Here is an 11,167-nt window from a genome sequence, read left to right on the forward strand (position 1 = left end):
TTGGAGAGATCGGTGGGTAGCAATAGGAAATATTGGGCGGATAAATTGGATGATGCACTTTGGGCATTCCATATTGCATTCAAGACACCCATTAGACCCACACCTTATATGTTAGTCTATGGTAAAAACGATCATCTACCAGTGGAGCTTGAACATAAAGCTTATTGGGCTTTGAAAACATGCAATTTTGAGCCAAGTGAGTTGCATGACAATCAACTTTTGCAAATGAATCCTCTGGAAGAATTGAGGAATGAGTCTTACACTAACTCGTTGATTTATAAGTACAAGACAAAAAGGTGGCATGGTGCAAGGTTGAAAGGTAACAAAGAATTTGAAGCTAAACACAAAGTTCTTTTGTACAATTCAAGACTAAAGCTCTTTCTGTGAAAATTATGCACTCGTTCGTCCAGGCCTTTTACAATTAAGCATGTTTATCCATACAGGGTGATTGAGTTATGGAACAAGGATGGGTCGAGATTTAAAGTAAATGGGCATAGAGCTAAGAAATATGAAGAGGGCACGCAAAATGAAGAAAGATTAGAAGAAGGGTTGGACTTGGAGAAAGCCGTTGCAATGTAGATCGAGAAGGAGTCCAACTAAAGACTCCTCAAAAAGAAACATTTATGGGAGGCAACCCAAAATTTGAGTTTTCTTTCTTTTACTCTTTCCGTTTCGTTTTATTTTTAGTCTTTTGTTTTCTTTTGTGTGTTTTATTAGGATTTTTTCAATCTAAATCTTCTTTTTAGCTTAAAATGATTGCTTGAGGACAAGCAAAGTTTGAGTGTGGGGTGTAGTGAAAATTATTTAAAGAGAATTTTTTTTCTATCAAACAGAGTCAAAAACTCGCTGATTCCATACCTAAACTCGATGAGTCCATCTGAAAAGTTGAGATATTTCGTAAAACCCCGTCTCTACTCGAAGAGATTGGGACCCCGAACTCGATGAGTAAACTTTTATTACTATATATATATATATATATATATATATATATATATATATATATATATATATATATATATATATATATATAATTTTAAACTCGTTAAATTAGGATTTTTACCCTAAAGGGTAAAGCTTGCTCATTCTCAGCCGCACTCGCCTACCACTCGACGAGCAAGTCCTCTCAAGCAAAAAATTTCATTCTCGTGATTCTTCTCAAATTCTTGCAAAAAGTTAAGGTTTCTCACCCTTAATTCCGTTAAAGGTTGGATTTTTAGTAGTTTAATGGTTGAAACTTGTTAAAAAAACTCGATTTTTGATTTTGACACGAACATTAGGGTTTTGATTTGGACTAATTTAGAGCATTTTGACTGGAATTTTTTGTGAATTAATGCTTGGTTTACCACCCTGAACAAACCCCTAGAGTAATTTTGAGTATAATCGATTGAATCTATTCGAATCAGTAAAGGAGACTTGAACTGTTCATCGGATGTCGAGTCCATTACTGAACTCAACGAGTTCATGCTGTTGTTTCCCATATTTATATTTTTAACATTTTATATGGTTTGTGTGGTTTTTCCTTGTGTTTGATTTTGCATAAAATGTCTAGAGGCGGAGAACAAAGTGCTCAAAGAGACCAAGGGGACTTCCCTTAGTTCAACTTCCCTCAATTTGGATTGAAGACTACCTTAGTTAAATGGAGGAGAAAGTTGGAAACCCTCAAGACAAAGGACTTTTATGTGCCAAACGAGTTGAGCTGGTCGTGGTTCGAGCAGCTGGGTTTGGTGTAGGCCTTGAACCCATATTTGACCAAAGTCTTCATACATAATGGAGTACAAATTACCTGTGATAGGTGGAGGAGGCTATTCCGGATGAAGGAACTAGTATACCAGGAGTTGTGTTTGGAGTTTTATTCCACAGTTACATTCCGAGGTGGGGACGATTATCATGATACAAACATGTTGACTTTTTGTCTTGGTGGTGAGTATCAGGAATGTATCATGGTCGAACTAGGATGGAAAATGGGCTTATATGACCAATCGGTGGTCATGACTAAAGATTTTGGGACTTTCTTGGATAATTGTCACAAGGTTATCCCGGATGGAATGAATGGGGAAAATTGATGGACCACCATTGAGAATAATGTTTACATTCCATCCGCGGCTCAAGAAAGAAGCATTATGTCACCAATTCATCGCTTAATCCACCGGCTCATCTCTAGTTCCATCAATATGCAGAAGGAAGATGATAAGGTACCAAGCCTTGATGTATTCTACATGTGGTGCATCATCATACCCAATAATTTCTACAACATCCCATATTGTTTGGCGAAATACTTGGGTGAGGGTGCGGTGAAAGATAGAAAAAGCTCATGAATTTGTGGGGGTATGTTTGTGAGTAGATTGGCGAGATCATTTGGTATTTTGGAAATGGGTGTCGAGAATGTTTTAACTATGATGCCAACATTTCCATCTAATCCTATTCTTTATAAGAGTGCAAGTATAGTTGAGGATTATGGTGGGGGTAACATTGCTATCCCGGGTGAGGTCGAAGTGGTGGGACCCGAGCAACCGGAAAGAAGGGTAAGACCAAGGCAAGGGCATGTGCATGAAGAACTGCCCATGATCCCGGTTGAAGATGAACTACCAATGGAACCCTACAATATGGAGTTAAGGGCATATCAAGATGATATTGGACACAGTTTAACTTACCATCATATGACCCTTGCCCACATGATACACCACATGAGAATTCCCTAGATAGATGATGCACCTGACTACCCACGTATTAGAAGTTAGGAGGAGAGATGGCGAGCGAGGCAAAGTGGAACCGGCGGTAACGGATATGTAGGAGGGGGCAAGGAGGAAGATGAAGATTGAGTATCCTTTCATTTTTGTTTGTGTGGCTTGTTAAAACAATTTTTATTTGTTTGGTGTGTTTTTATTTTTGTTTGGTTGATGTTTAAACTCTTAGATATTTAGGAAGTAAGTAGGATCTTTAATTTGTTTTCCTTTTTATTACTTGGTGTTTGTTTTTTATCTTTTCAAAAATTAGGGTGAGGGATTGAATGCATGAATGAAGCGTGAGGAATAAACGTGAGAAATTGAGTCTAGACGAAAAGATTAGGATTTTTGAGTCCAATAACGAGTCCGACAATTAAAGAAGCTGAAAAATAGTCTTTTTTACGGAAGAAAAAAAAAACAAGGGGGAGTGTTACCTTAATACTATCCTCAAAATACAAAAAGGACCTGAAGTAGAAAGAAGATTTTTCCCATACATTGAAGAGAACTCGTCGAGTACATATATAGAGCTCGACGAGTCCAAGCGTAAAATGGCAACGTTCTTCCATTAACTTGGCGAGTTTCCACCTAAACTCGACGAGTTCCTCATTCTCTTATTTTCAAGTCAACGATTTGATTCTATTTGGCGCGGGCATTAATTATATTCTTTGAAGACTGTTTCTTGAGCATTTCCTAGAGCTTTTTCATCTATATTTGGAGCTATTCCACCCGAGATTTTGTCACCCAATGCATGGATGAATTGTTCCCATGCGTAAAGTCAATTGAAGATGGAGGTCAAAATGAAGAAAATCAACCTTGCAACTAATACCCCAAGGGAGTTTGTTCCAATTCTCTCTTTACTTTATGTTATTTGTCATGCATAACACGCAATGGGGACATTACGTGAATTAAGTGTGGGGTAGGGGGTTGGTTACATTAGCTAAATTAGAATCCTAATCCTATGTATCATTTTTTAAAAATTGCATCAAATTGCTAGGACTTAACTTAGAAATTTTTGGTAAAAGCAATTAGGATTCCATGCTAGTATTGTGTTTGATGATTTTATGAGGACCCAAATGTTTAGTTGAGCCAATATACATTATAATGCATATGTGGCACCCTTTATTCTAGTGAAATCATGGGACAAAAACACATCGCTTAGTTTGAGGGACGCAATATGTTTAGCATCGTGTACCAAAAAATCTTAAGTAGTCATTGCACATGAGGCTAATGTATTTAACTAATAAAGGATGAAGTTAAATCCCCTTGCATAAGCATATGTTTTTCTTAGGTTTTTAGTGTGAGTGAAAAAAAAAGAGTGATAAAATGTTTGAAAGAAAGAATCTACAAAGCTATGAAGACAAAGAAGAAATATCAAGAAGCAAAGCTACAAATTATTAAACATTCAAAGTGTTAAGTATTTCTATTTTCATTATAATTTTATTTTCTAGGTTATTTTATCGTATGTGTGCTTAGGGGTTTAACCAAAGATTACTTGAGGTTAAGAAAGTTTTTTGCGGATGTATTCGGATGGATGCATAAAATGAACATTGTTCAATTTACGCCCAACGTAAATCGAAGTTCCAGCCCCCTATGAAATGATGTTGAGGGCAGCCGAGTTCTTTGCTCATTTCTTCCCTTTTTCTCGCGTTTTTGCATCGTTTTTCGTGAAAGAATTATCCCGAAGCCCCGGTATCATTCCCGAGCCCCGAAGCAAGTCCCGAAGCCCCGAAGATCCTGAGAAGTGCAATTCCCGAGCCAAAGTTCTGCCCGCAAGGAGTCCGGTTTTTGTGAAGATCTTCCAGATCTGCCGAAGAATACTACTTCTATAAGTCGTAGTGTTGTCCGATCATCTTCTGATCAAGTGAGTGTGTGGTTACTTTCTTCTAACGCATAATTATAAAGTATTATATACGAAATATGTGTTATGTGTATATTTTGTTGTTCTATGTGTGAATGTATATTCACTTTCTTCTATCTCATAGATACGATTTATTCTCTATGAAATACGTGTTATGTGTATGTGTCTCATCTATTGTTTGGAATATGTATTGAATGAGAATGGTATATAGGTTTTAAACTATGTATAAAAATATATTTTTTTATCTACTAATATGTTGGGTAGAACATGGGTAGATAATTGTGTGATAAACAGATGAGAGACCTCGATGTTGTTTTTGATTTAGTCATCTAGCGGAGTTTAGATGACGACCACAGAATTTTCTAGAGAGTCTTGTGGAACGCTAGCAGGTTCACCACCTGTAGGTGTTAATGAACTTGTGTGTTCATTCGTTGTACTCCATCCCCCTCATGGTTGCCTTATTTGACATATATTGTCGGGAAACCCCCGGATGCATGTGTTGTCGCCCCGATGAAATATTCTAAGACTAGGTCCCTTGTGTTAGTTGTTTTAGGGATGTAAAGTAAGACTAACAGGAATGGGTAATTGGGTTATTGTGGTTGGCGGAATTAAATATAATTATTTATTGTGGGTTGAAAACCCTATATGCTCACAAGGCTCGCAAGCCTGACCCACTCAGTTTTATTTGTATTACCGGAAGTGGCGCAAGGGCATAAGATGGATGAATCATCAAGTTGTTTTGTTTACAAGTCTGTATATGTTTATATTTGTTGAACGACTTGTAATGTTATCGTTTATGCTTTATGGTCTGTATCGGAACATGACATCCCGAGTTTTGATTATATAATGAAAATACATTTCTTGATGAAATGATTTGGTAAATATTATTTTATCATACTTTATTTTTGGGAACAAATTCCGCAACTCTTTCAAATCAAAAGGATTTACTCTGAAATTATTTTAAAAGCATAAATGAAAATCGGTCTTTTCTGTGACAACTGTCAATTCAGGTCATCCTCGGACTCATGCATCTTTATAAAAACCATTCATGCACAACATGCCATGGCCTAGTAGTACAAATTAGGTCAAAATCTTGCATAAACTAGGATCCAACTAAGATCTAGGACTAATATACTTGACACTTACGATTCTAGTAAGTTGCTTAACTACAATAGGAAATGTCAATGCTATAATTTGAATGAAACTTTCAAGCTTTGTTATAATTGAAAAAGGGTATAATACCCTAAAAATAAATTAAAATATTCTAATTATACTTCATTATGATGATGAACATCAAACAATATTCCAAAAACCCTAAAGAGCCCAAAATCCAAATTTATAAATCTTAAAGCTTAAAAACTTTATAAAATTTGGCTATAAACTTCCAAATATCAAATTTTATTAATCAAATTATGGATTATACCAATGAAATAGAAATATAAATTATCATGCATTAATCATAATTTATTAGTTAAAACCAAGATTTTTAAATAAATCAAAAATTGCTTAAAGAATCACTTTTATAAAAATTAGATTTGTATAAAAATTAAGGAGGGATTTTTTATAAAATTTGAATTGAGGATAGAGGAGGATTTAATGCCTCAAAAATCTGGCCATTCTCCCCTCCCCATGCCCTCTCTCTTCCCAAAATTCAATCATTAAGCTCATTCCCTCACACTTCCTCTTCTCTCTTCACTCTCTCACACTCCACCCTCTTAACTCACAAACTCTCTTCCTCTCTCTCTCTAACCCATGAAAATCCTCCCTTTCTCTGCCATAATTTCAAGATTTAGGAGACCTTGAAGTGTTCTTGCTTCCCTCAAGATCAAAACCAAGGTAAACAACACAATCCTCTATCATAGTTTCATGATTTTACTTCCTCTTCTTCATAGTTTTCTCTTCTTTTTGGATTCTATGCCTTTCCATGGCTAGAAATCCTTATTTTTCCCTTGTGGTTTGTAGATTCTCACCATAACACAATGCAAATATTAACGAGACCTTCGATTCTCATTTAGATTGTTTCGGCTAAAAACCGCTCGATCTCAAATCGAGTATTCGGGCTGCACACTGCTAAGTCGAAACTTCGAAAAATCATAACTTCCTCATACGAAGTTAGATTTTGGTGTTCTTTTTATGCACGCTCTCGGTTTAACGAACTCTAAAAATTTCGTTTAGATCACTAAGGCTAAATATTTCTCTAATGTAAATTTCACTTTTTACGTCATTCAGTGTTGTCGGTTCTGTCGCGAAACTTCGATAGGTCATAACTTCTTCGTTATAACTCGGATTTTGGCATTCTTTATATCTTCGGAATCCTTGTTTCGACCACTAAATCTTTATGCAAATATATCAGGCTTATCTCATACTTTAATTTTGATGCTTATTTTATTCTTAATTCATTAAATTATAATAATTAAGAAAATAAACACATAATTCACATAGTACTCAAATATTTCATCATTAATACTTCAAAAAGAGTTACAAGGGTTAACCTAGACTATTACATCAATGATAATGTCTAGCATGGAAACGCGGGCGTTACACTAAGTTTCCTCCAACAAATGTAAAGTATCCACATGTGGACTTCCCATCACTTCTATCTCTACCCCAATCAGCGTCAGTATATCCACATACGTGATGCCCCTGGTTTCTTCCAAAGAATAATCCTTTTCCAGGTGAGGCTTTTAGGTATTTTAAGAATCTATATACTGCATTCATGTGATCTTCACTGGGTGACTGCATGAATCGACTCACATCACTTACAACATATGCTATATCTGGCCTAGTGTGTGATAAGTATATTAACTTTCCGACCAGTCTTTGGTACCTTTCCTTATTTGTTGGAGTTTGTTCTGTCGTCACGGTTAGCTTGTAATTGACTTCAATTGGTGTATCAACGGGCCTGCAGTCTAACATTCCCGTCTCTGCTAGCAGATCCAATACATATTTCCTTTGACACATTGAGATTCCAGCTTTGGACCTTGCTACCTCGATACCCAAAAAGTACTTCAGTTGCCCAAGTTCTTTTAGTTCGAACTCCTTTTCCAGTAGAGTTTGAAGTTTTTTCATCTCGCCCGGGTCATTTCCAGTTACTACCATATCGTCCACGTACACAATCAATGTTGTTATCTTTCCATTGTTCTTCACAAACAGGGTGTGATCAGCGTCGCTCTGTTTGTAACATATTCTTTTCATAAAGTTCAAGAATCTTCCAAACCACGCACGTGGGGATTGCTTCAACCCATACAATGCCTTTTTTAGCTTACACACTTTCTCGCTGCAGTTTATCCCTGGTGGGGGATCCATAAACACTTCTTCTTCTAAGACTCCGTTCAGGAAGGCATTTTTTACATCATATTGTCTGAGTGGCTAATTTTCATTTGCTGCAATGGAGACTAGGACTCGAATTGTGTTCATTTTTGCTACTGGAGCAAAGGTGTCTCCATAGTCTATCCCATAATTCTGCGTGTATCTTTTATCTACGAGTCTCGCTTTATACCAATCTATGTTTCCCTTCTCATCGAGTTTAATAGTGTAAATCCATCTGCATCCCACTATCTTCTTGTCGGCCGGAAGCTTCACTAGATCCCATGTCTGGTTCTTTTGCAAGGCTTCCATCTCGACGTTCATGGATTTCTTCTAGACTTCGTCTTTCATTGCTTCTTGGATGTTACTTGGAATCACAACGGTGGAAAACTCCTTTACCAGTAGTATGTGGGACTGTGCTAAGCGGTATTGTGAAGAAAATTTGCTTATTGGGTACTTTGATTTCGCCTTAAGGTCTGGTATGTATTGCTTCTTCGGTACTCCCCTGTTGGTTCTCAAGGGTAGCCACGATCCAGTTCTATCTCTAGTTTCCTGCAAAAGAGATGTAAAATAGTCTCTAGATCATTAATTACATCATTAGTGACTTCCTGTGTTTCGTGTTGTATCGGTGTTGCTGGGAAAGCGATTATACTATCTTGCAATACCACTTCTTTTTCACTTCTAGTCATTTCGTTTTCAATTGTGTCTCCTTCGTTTCCAGCCATATTTTGATCTTGTGTAGAATACTCATCATCCGATTTGAACAGTCCTTCGTCTTCCATTTGGAAAGATCCTTCGTCTTCCACCGTCTCGTCTTCTGTGGTTGTGTTTTTGGGTTCTTTGTAGGAGAATTCCTCTCCAATATTGCTGAATTTGCTTTGGTGATGTAAGTTTTCTTCATCGTGTGTCTCCCCTGAGGCAAAGGGTCATCGCCAAAGTATGGTTCGGATTCATGGAATGCAACATTGCGAGTGACATACACTTTGTCACCTGTGGGGTCGTAACACCTATACCCCTTTTCTGATCTGTGTACCCGATAAACATACACCTGATTCCACGAGGTTCAAGCTTTCCTATGTCTTGGTGTACATACGCATTGCATCCAAATACTCTAGGTTCCAGACCTTTTGTATCAGTTTGCTCGAGGAGTTCATTCATTTTTTGCAGTGGAGTCTTGAATTCGATGACACTGGATGGGGTTCTATTTATCAGGTATGCTGCTGATCGGATAGCCTCCCCCAGTACTCTCTTGGAACATGCATGTAAAATAAGGAGGCCCTTACTATCTCGAGTATTTGTTTGTTTTTTCTTTCTGCCAGGCCGTTCTGTTGTGGTGACCTGGCACATGAAGTTTGGTGCCTGATGGAGTTCTCCTTGCAGAATTTTTGCATTCTATGGTTTATGTATTCGCCACCATTGTCTAATTGCAGAGTATGAATCTTTTTCCGATATATAGTCTTGATGAGTTGGTGAAGCTCCTGAAAAGCTTGGTACACTTCATCTTTGCTTTTCAGTAGTGATACCCAGATCATTCTTGTACACTCATCAATAAAAGTTGCAAAGTATTTGGCACCATTTTTCGTGGGGATTTTTGCAGGACCCCACACATCAGAGTGAATCACACCAAATGGGAAACTAGTTTTATTATTACTTGGACTATAAGAGATTTTAGTGCTTTTTGCTAACTCACACACCCCACACTTAAAATCACTATCCGTTACATTCAAAAATAAATTTGGTTTTAACTTCCTAAGGTAAGAAAATGATAAATGCTCGAGTCTTTGATGCCACAACCATGCTACGGACTTATTTGTTTGTTGAACTCCAGTATTAAAAGCTTGATTGTGATGACTTTCTTTAAGATAGTACAATCACCCCTCCTAGTACCATAGCCAAGAATCCGATGGGTCACTATATACTAAAACACACATTCATTTGGCCAAAAGATTACATAACAATTCAAAGATTCGGTAATTTGACTAACTGATAATAGGTTAGAAGACAGAGATGGGACTACAAGAACTGTGTCAAGATCCATAGAATTTGACAGTTTTATTTTTCCTGCCCCTGTTACCGGAGCAGTTCCTCCATTCGCAGTATTGATGTTTGGCTGTTTTGGTGTGTGTGTGGTTAACAACATGGATGAGTCATTGATCATGTGATCGGTTGCCCCTATATCGATTATCCAAGTGTTGTTTGAAGACATACCAGTATTAGAGGATGTGTGAGCTGCCATTGGAGGGCTAGTGTCTTCAGTTGGAGCTGTTGTAGCTACAACAGCTTGACTAACCTTTTTCCGTGGTTTCTTGTTGAAGTCCCAGCACTCCGGGTACCCGATGATCTCATAGCATCGGATCTTTGTGTGTCCATCTTCTCCACAATATGTGCAGGAGAAGGAGTTTTTGTTGTTTGAGTTTCTTCCTTTTTTTGGCCGATTTTGGGTGGCAAGATGAACCATACTATCTGATTCTTGTTTTGGTTCCTCCATGGTCTGTCTTTGATTTTTATCCTTCCGGATATACGCGTAGCATGACTCGAGACCTAGTGGTGGATCGATCCTGAGAACCTCGCTTCGGGCCTGATTGAATTCAGCATCAAGGCCTGCCAGGAAGATATGTACTCGGAGACGAGACATGGTTTTGTTTACTACGAGAGTTTCTGCTACCGATGCCTCCTACGTGGTTAAACGAGTGTCAATTTCTTGAAAGATACTCACGAGTTCGTTGTAGTATGTTGACAAGGCCCGACTGTTTTGGCGAGTATTGAAAGATCTTTGGTTTAATTCGAACAATTGTGTTTCATTGGAGCCGTCATAGAATGTCTTGCCAACAGCTTCCCAGATTTCAGCCGTTGTTTGAAGACAAATGAATCGACGGATCAGCGAGGGGTTCATGCTATTGATTAGCCAGCTTTTGACTTTGTTGTTGTCAATCAGCCACGCCTCGATTTCCTTTTCACCCTCTTTGGGTTTCGTTATCTTTCCGGTGAGATGTCCTGATTTGTTTCGTGCCGCTATTCTCATCTCCATTAATTGAGACCATAGGGAAAAATTCGAGTCATCGAGAATGACCCCTCCAGTTGGGAAGGGCGAATCTTGAACACCGTGGACGATGACTTGCGAGGGATTTGAGGAGCCTGCTTTGTCTCTAGTCATGTTTGATTACGTTGATTCGGTGGGTGAAATTCTTCGGAGGAATTAGGTATGCTCTGATACCATGTGAACTTGAATACAAGTGTGTTAGGAAGGAAATCTTCCGATGGTTTTTTTTTTATATCTAAT

Source organism: Lactuca saligna, chromosome 6 (genome assembly GCF_052625555.1).
Source record: "Lactuca saligna cultivar CGN05327 chromosome 6, ASM5262555v1, whole genome shotgun sequence".
NCBI classification, from domain to species: Eukaryota; Viridiplantae; Streptophyta; class Magnoliopsida; order Asterales; family Asteraceae; genus Lactuca; species Lactuca saligna.